This window comes from Hylobates moloch, unplaced genomic scaffold (genome assembly GCF_009828535.3).
Source record: "Hylobates moloch isolate HMO894 unplaced genomic scaffold, HMol_V3 SCAFFOLD_11, whole genome shotgun sequence".
In the NCBI taxonomy this organism is placed as follows: Eukaryota; Metazoa; Chordata; class Mammalia; order Primates; family Hylobatidae; genus Hylobates; species Hylobates moloch.
In genome coordinates, this window is record NW_026652286.1 from 67,783,299 (window position 1) to 67,791,443 (window position 8,145).

Sequence of the window (8,145 nt, forward strand, 5' to 3'; positions counted from 1 at the left end):
TTGTGACTAGTGCTCATGACCTGGCTTTCTATGTTGGTTTGCCTCTATGGACCAAGTAAACTGAACAGATTTCAAACTCTCTTGGCAATGCTGTACTAAAGCAACTTAAACAAGTGGTTTTTGATTATGTTTTGGCTTCCTGTGTAGCTTAAGCACATAATATATATAAGATGATAATGGGAGTGCTCTAGTCTATGTATCAGCTCTATTTTTAATGTAAATTAATAAAATGTCATTGTAGTGTTGTCCTTAATCTCTTGTGTGTCCTAGCATAAATCCCTTTCTTAGAGGCTTATTGCTTCCAGAAGCTCAGCAGAGCCCACATGTGAGCTTTCAAATCTGGAAAATATTTCAGGTTGTGGTATTCAAATCAGCAGAGAGAATTCTGCACAGCCTTGGTGAGCTTTCCCTAAAATACCACTGCCACGTTTCCATCTCCTGTCTCAGACTCACCTCTAAGCTCTGCAACCTCTATCTGTGAATCAAATGTCACAGGATGTGTTGAAAATCAATAAAAACTCATCCTCTGCCATTGGATGGCAGAATGCGTTAGTTAGGATACCTTTGCCTGCATGCAATAGAAACCCCTCTCAAACTAGCCTTATCCCAAATTTACTGGATCATGTAACAAGAATTTAGAAGGGGCCTCTTGAATCAGGGACTCACATAATGACAGAACTCTATCCGCTATCAACAACTCTTTGTTGTCTTCATTCTCACCTAGAGTAAATGATATTTCTTCATACACTGTGAAGCACAGGGAACTCTGAATATTCACCCTGATGGTCTCATATCTGGAAGAGGAAAGCTCCTGTGTTAGTTCTGGCTAGGAGAATCCCCAGGAAGGTTTCTTTTTCCTAGTTGGGTACATGCAATCCTTGGGTCAATCACTGTGGCTGAGTGAGTGCAATAAGATGATTGACCCAGACTCGGTTATGGATCCATATGATGGTGTTGGTAGTTCTCATAGGAAGGACAGAGGAGAGGATGCAAGATAGACATCCACAGTAGTCCCTCATAGACTGACTTACAGCTTTATTTAAGACATATAATGATGCTCTTTAAATTTATTAGGTGGCTTTTAACTTGCAAAGCTCTTTCATGTTTATCAGTGGACTTCATCAGAACCACAGATGTGTTTGGTTTCTCTTAAAAACAGAAGCTATGGCCAGCATTTCCTCAAGGCCATAACAAGCTAGAGCTGAGTAGACAGGGCAAGCACCCTACAGTTTGTCATAGTCTCCATAGTGTCTCTATGGCCTCTCTGACCTGACCCACTTTGCTCATTTAACTTACTTGCCTGGCTCCTGTAGCCTTTTGGGTTTGCTGACCCCCAGTGTGATCTCACGTCATTCCCATCTATTCTGTGGACACTAATTGTTCCCATTTTATTTTAAACCAATATTCAGAGATTCAACTGACTTTCCTATGGTCACACAATTAGAAGGTGAGACCCAGAACCTAGATATTAGAGATGAAGGCTGTTCAGTCCCCTGCACACGGTTGTAAGTTATGCACAGGTTTCATATCTGCTATGTGAAGGGAGCCCTCTAGGGTTGTGTAGTCAACACTATATGTGGAAGCCCTGAGGCTATTTTCCCTTCCATTTCACCATAGTCATAATACTGTCACAAAGTTAGTTGAAATAATGCACTTCCTTCAAAATTTATTGTAGAACAAGTACTCGTGACTAAGTAAAGTGATAAATGATCCGACTGGAACAAATAATTCAGTTAATTATATCACTAAGTCTTACCAGAGACAATAGTAAAACTTGTCTGATTTATGCAAATAATATAGTTAGGTCTGCAGTGGAGAACTCGCTCTGTAATGTCCACAACTATTTTAGGAGTGATTTTATTGTCTTGAAATTTTTCTTGCTATACAAATAACCTTAATCTCCCAGTTTCCATGTGATTAAAATGAGAGGTTTGCACTCAGTTTTCTAGTGAGACAATGATGCTTAATCCTGACTGCACGTTAGAATTGCCAGGGAAGTTTTATTGATTTTTTAACTAATGTTAGGGTCCCATCTCTAGTGGTTTTAATATAAGCTTCAACAAAGAAGATATACAAATAGCAAAAAGTACATGAAAAGATGCTCAACCTCATTAGTCATTACAGAAATTCAACTTAAAATCACAATGAGATCAACTGTACTCACTGTAGGATAAAGTAGACCCATGCAAGAATGGCGAGGATGTGCAGCAACGGAGCTCTCATTTAATGTTGGTGGAAATGTAAAGTGGCGCAACCACTCTGGAAAGCTGTTTAGAAGTATCTTAAAATGATAATCTTATGTCCACCATATGATTCAGGCTTTCCACTCCTAGGTATTGATCCAAGAGAAAAGAAAACATACATCAATACAAAGACATACCATGCAATGTGCATGTTCGGAGCAACTTTATTTGTAACAGTCCACAACCGGGAAAAACAAAACAAAACAAAACAAATGTCCAGCAACAGTTGAATAAACTATGGTATAACCATACAATGAATGCTATTTATCAATAAAAAGGAACTGACATATATAACCATATGGGTAAATCTCAAAAAAAATATGCTGAGTTAAAGAAGCCAGACGAAAGACAACATACGATATGATTCCATTTGTAAAAAATTCTAGAAATGTAAATTAATCTATAGTGACAAAAAGCAGATCAATGTTTTCTTGGTGATGGGATGGGGAAGTAGGGGAAAGATTACAAAGGGCATGAGGAAACTTTACGAGATATTGTATATGTTCATTATCTTGATTATAGTGAAGAGTCAGGATGTATATTTATGTCACTGTGCATCAAATTGATTGTTAAATATGTGCAGTTTATTGTATGTCAATTATACCTCAATACAACTGTAAACAACAATACTGATGCCTAGCTCTCAGTCACAAAGATTCTGATTTAATTGGTTTAGGTGGGGCTTTGGCATCTGTAACTATTAAAAACATCACCTATGATTCTAGTGTACAGCCAGGGTTGGTTCTGTGATTTTAGATCATTATAACTGCCCTGGACCAGGTAGTTTGGGAGAAACCTCCCGCACTTTTTAGCTAGAGCAAAAGGGGATCACCCACAAGAGCTGCTGCTCATGCATGCAAAGTGCTCCAGTCAATCACCTCAGTGTTCAAGGCTTAGACTTGGCCTCTAGAAGATGGAGCTACTTGGCCTTTCACAGAGCAAAAGCCCCCTCCATCCCTGCCATCTATCCATCTACTCCAGCTGGCCTAATGCCCTCTTGAGACTTCATTTTCCCTTCAAAGCTGCCTCTGGTGAGTATGTCAATGATATGTAAACTATATAAAGATGTCAGTGTGTATGTGTAGAAATAGCGTGACTTGCTCCAGCCAGACATCTCCTAGTAACACCTGTCGGTATACCTTGGGCAGGATAAGACACAGACATCAGCTGCTTAAAGGCAGCAAACTGCAGATCCAGAATCCTGAAATGTGGAGGAGAAATGCTCCCCACTCTGGTGGTCCCAGTGATGGCAGCAAAACTTGACCAATAGGGGGCTGCTCCTTTTGGTCAATGGCCTTTCTACTCCACCCTGAGACAGCGAGAAAGATCTTGTTTCAAATTCTACTCCACTTCTTAGTAATTTAAGCTAGTCACTTAAGCTCGTTTTCCTTTTATTTCCTCACTTCTAAAATAGATATAACATAATCCTCCTTATTTACCATAACAAGGTTACTGTGGGGATCAAATAAGAAAATAGATGTGATCATGCCCTATAAACACAAAGGCATTATTATGTACCATGATTATCCTAGTGTTTTATAGAAGGGAGCAGTAAAGACATAGACTCACTTGGTGGGAAACTGGATGAGCCTCCTAGAGTCTGAGTGGGTGTGAGGAATGACAACATTGCAGTCTCCAGAAACTGGACTTGCTGTTTCCATGACTTGAGTAATATAATGATAAGGATAAGAATATCTACAAAGAATTGTACACTTAGGTCTAGACATTGTAATAAATTGTACATCTATTTTATTCTGAGCTTACAGAGGAGGGCACTGAGGCTTAGAGAGGTTAACTACCTTGTCCAGAGTCACACAGCCAGTAACTGGGCTTGGGTCTTGACATACCAAAGTCCTGCTCCAGAACCCACAGCGATAACCAAATGAGCCTTCTCCTACAAGGGAATGACTCTCAGCTCAGTATTTTAATAAATGACTTAGGTGCTTTCTGCAGGTATTCTCAATCTCAAAGCAGACAAAGCTCTGCTAGGAGACAGGTGCTTTGTTCTAGAATTTTCTGTGCTGTCTGAATATGACAGAGGGTGTTTATGATTGAGTTTTCAATGCAAATGTTTTTCCTTAGCTTCTAAAAACAAACCTAGTGAAATAAGAGTGGGGTTATCAGGTAGGTTGCAGAACCTAGGGTGATCTGCCTTGTAGAGTTTGTGGTTAATATTCATTTGTTGAACCTTCATGCCCACCAGCCTGTATATTAGGCAGAAAGAGTAGACCAAAAACATAGTCATGTACCTGCTATTACAGTGCTTGTACCAAATGCCTACATACTGTGGCTGGGGAGGTCGGGAGAAGACTGATAAGCAAATAATATAGTAGACAAAGAACTAATGTCCTTAATATATACATAGAGCTCACAAAAATGCCTAAGAAGAATGCTTTCACCATTGTGTTGTTGTTATATAAAGTCACAGTGTATCTTTTTGAAGAGAATGAGTTTATAGAAAGGCAGATTAGGAATGCAGTCTTTCCCATATGACATACTTTCTTTATATGTATTTTTATTGTCAGAAAAATAATTTCATGGGCAAAGGGTTTCAAAATATGAGTTCTCATTTTGAGAAGGGAAAATGCGAAGTTGCTACAAAAAAACTTATCTTTAAGAAAGAATTCAGATTTACAAATGCATTCAGCCACTCTGACTAGAAGTGAGGTTGTAGAATGGGGCTGTCTTATCTGTTGCACTCCCTGGCCTGAAATACCATTATTGCAGATAGGTGCTCAAATCCTGGCTTCCCTGAGTAATTCCAGCCCCCATTTGAGAGGTTTGGTTTCATAGGACTGTGGAGAGTCTCTTTCAGGAAAACAAAGATCGAGCAATGGTGATCACAAGCTGCTGGAGCTGGATCCCCTCTAAGGGGCATGCCCAGGGAGTCTCACAGCCCTGCCAGTTTGACAGCAAAATAGTACAGACAGGAAACCTGCACTCTCTCTTGCTCAGGCTGATCCTGGTTAATGTCCAATGTTCCTTTGAGAAGGATCAAGGACTCTGGGTCTACTGGCAGCCTGAGCTGCCTCCTGCAGCTCCCTTTGCTCCCGTCATCCTCGGTCTGTTTAACCAACTTCCCAGAAACCATCCATTGATCTTCCAGTACGTTGGTCAGTGGAGATGAGATTGAGTCAGATGAGGAACCCATCCTTGAGGAACTCGTGATCAAGTTGTCCCTCTGTTTGCAATCAGTTTTTCAAGTGTCCTTGCCTTCTAGCTTGTTTTCTTCTACATTCCCAGAACAATGTGGCCCTGGAGAATGATTCATTTATTACCAGCTACTGCATTGTGTGGTGAGAAGGGAGAGGATATAGGAAAAGTGCTTCTGTAATAGCTGCTGTGATGCCATTGGTGTTGTTGGCAGTCACCACCCTCCTTCCTAACTCTACTGGCAGGCTGTGGAGGCAGGGTGTGATGTCCAGCTGCAGATTTCTGATACTGTCAGGAGCTCACATCCCACAGCCCCTTGAGCTGTATTATTCCTTGGAGAAGAGTTCCACACAGCTCCACTCAGGGCTCCAACTCCAAGCTGTGGGTTGGACAAAGAAGACAGGGGAGGTGATCTAATCACCAACACACGTCTCTCTGCAGTACATTTATAGAAGACTCACAAAGTTACTCACTTTGAGAAATTAGATACTGTATAGATGTTGTCTCCAAATGCTAACGTTATGTAAGGACATGACATTGCCTTCTTCACAAGAGAGAGGAAAAGCAATTTTCCTTGCTTGGCTTAGGTTGATCATGTGAGAAGAGCACAGAAAAAATCAACTATTAAATAGTGGGAAACTACGTCCATCAGCACTGAGGGAGATGGTGTTTTGAATATAATGAAAATGTAACTGATCAGTGAAGAAGCTCTCAGGCTCTGTCTAGATTTTGTTTTAGCAGCCCTTACCCCTGAAAACTATTTTATCTTTAATCTTCATCACACAAATACCCTTTCCCTTGAGTGAGTAGCATCATCAACTGCTTAGGCATTTCCCCAGATCTAGTCAGGCTTAGCTGGATGGGCATAAACACTGGACATGACTAAGCTTAATTCCATTACATGAATTGCTTGCAAAAAATAGAGGAATCCCCTTAGGACCTGAATAAGGAGTTTCCCAAAGTTGTGAGGCCCCGAGTGGACCTCTCCCTGCCACATTTTCCTCAGAGTGCTGATCTGGGACCTGAGAAACAGGGTGCACCTGTTGATGTAGTTTCTCCTCCCTGCCCACTAAGTCACAGACCCTGACATGTTGTTGCTATGGTGGCTACTCTGCCACTCTCAGTCATCACACATCTGACATGTCACTTGTCACTGGTGCTGATGAGTGCTTCAGATTCAGTAGCAAGCATGGCAGGGCCAGTGGCAGGAGGATGGAGGTTGTGGACCATCATGTGCGTGGACCATGGTATGATCTGTCTTCACCACTAAACTGGAAAATGAAGAAGATGATGATGGAAATTTTCCTGTGGATATGAGATGGATGGGGACACAGATGGAGCCCTTTTGGACCAAGGACATGGAAGCAAGAATGAAGGCCTGTCCTTCCACAGGCATTCTTGCCATGACTTCATAGATTCATCTCTCCCTAGGAATGCTGTCATGATTTCCAAGATCCTTCTCATCCTAGGAGTGATCAGCAAAACTCCTCAGACCTGTCTGCCCTGAAGAGGGTCCACTATGAACCTCCAGACCCATCAATTTAGGAGGGCTATTGACTCCTTAGAAGCAGTGCAAAGTAGGAGAGCACATCAGCACTCTCCAGATGCATCTCTTGCTGGAGAAATAATCATGACTTCCCAGATCCATTGCCCCCCTCCCTCCCTCAGGAAGACCTATCTTAACTCTCCAGCAGAGACATCTCCATCCAGCATGACCTTCCATGATTTTCCAGGTTGGCTTCCAGTATCTATCACTTTCTACCCAGAATAAAAATGAGCGAGATATGAAAAAGAGCCTCCAGCAAGTCTTTTCCACATTGGAAGAGCCAGGAACCTCTCATTTATCCCAAAAAGCAGCAAATAGAAATACAATTCAGACCTCTCTCCACCATGAAAAAAAAAAAAAAAGCAAACAAAATCCCATTCTGAAAGTAAGAAGTAGCATGCCTTCAAAGGCTCTTTCCCCAGCCATAGCAAACTTCAGATAAGCTCTTTGTCTAGAAGTCACACTCTGGATCTCCTTACCACCAGAGTGGGCACAGGAAGTCCTCTGACTCAGATCCGTCTCTCTGTGGAATAGACCTTGGCCAAGGAGCTCTGATTCTGGAAACAGGGGAGCAACTCTTCTGATTCCAATCTGACCCCACTCCAGATGGGTCAAGTTCCTGCAAATAAGGCTAAGTACTTGCTTTCCTGGGCCCAAACTGACATGCAGTGAAAACCTCAGCAGCTTAGGTGAGCCAAAGAAACCACAGAGTTTGAAGGTGAATTCCAAATGCCAAAGCCATATTTTAGTAACTTTAAACCGGATTATTTAGACCAAAGGAGAAATGCAGAGAAGATGAGGAGTCCTCCCAGTGGGGAAAGGGGCTGGCCCGGAGCCAGCCAGAACAATAGAGTGTGGAGGTGCCGAAGCCCTTGGATGGCTATGTGGATGAACACTTGCACTGAATGCTCAGAGGACAGGAGAGAGGAATCCCAAGGCCAAATTGAGAAGAATAAGCCTAAGGAGATCAGAGATAAGAAAGTGAGGACTCACTGCAATGGTCTGGCACCTCCTTCCAGCGGATTCAATATCTGGCTGGGACACCACAAGGATGGAGAGAACAGATCCAGTGTGTTTGACCCAAGGCAATTTGCAGGCGTGCAAGCAAGAAGACAGTCACTATTGTGACTGAAGGTATGAGCATGGGGGATGGACCTTCAGCTGCTACATCTATCTTGGCTAACAATCAGGGCTTACCCAGAT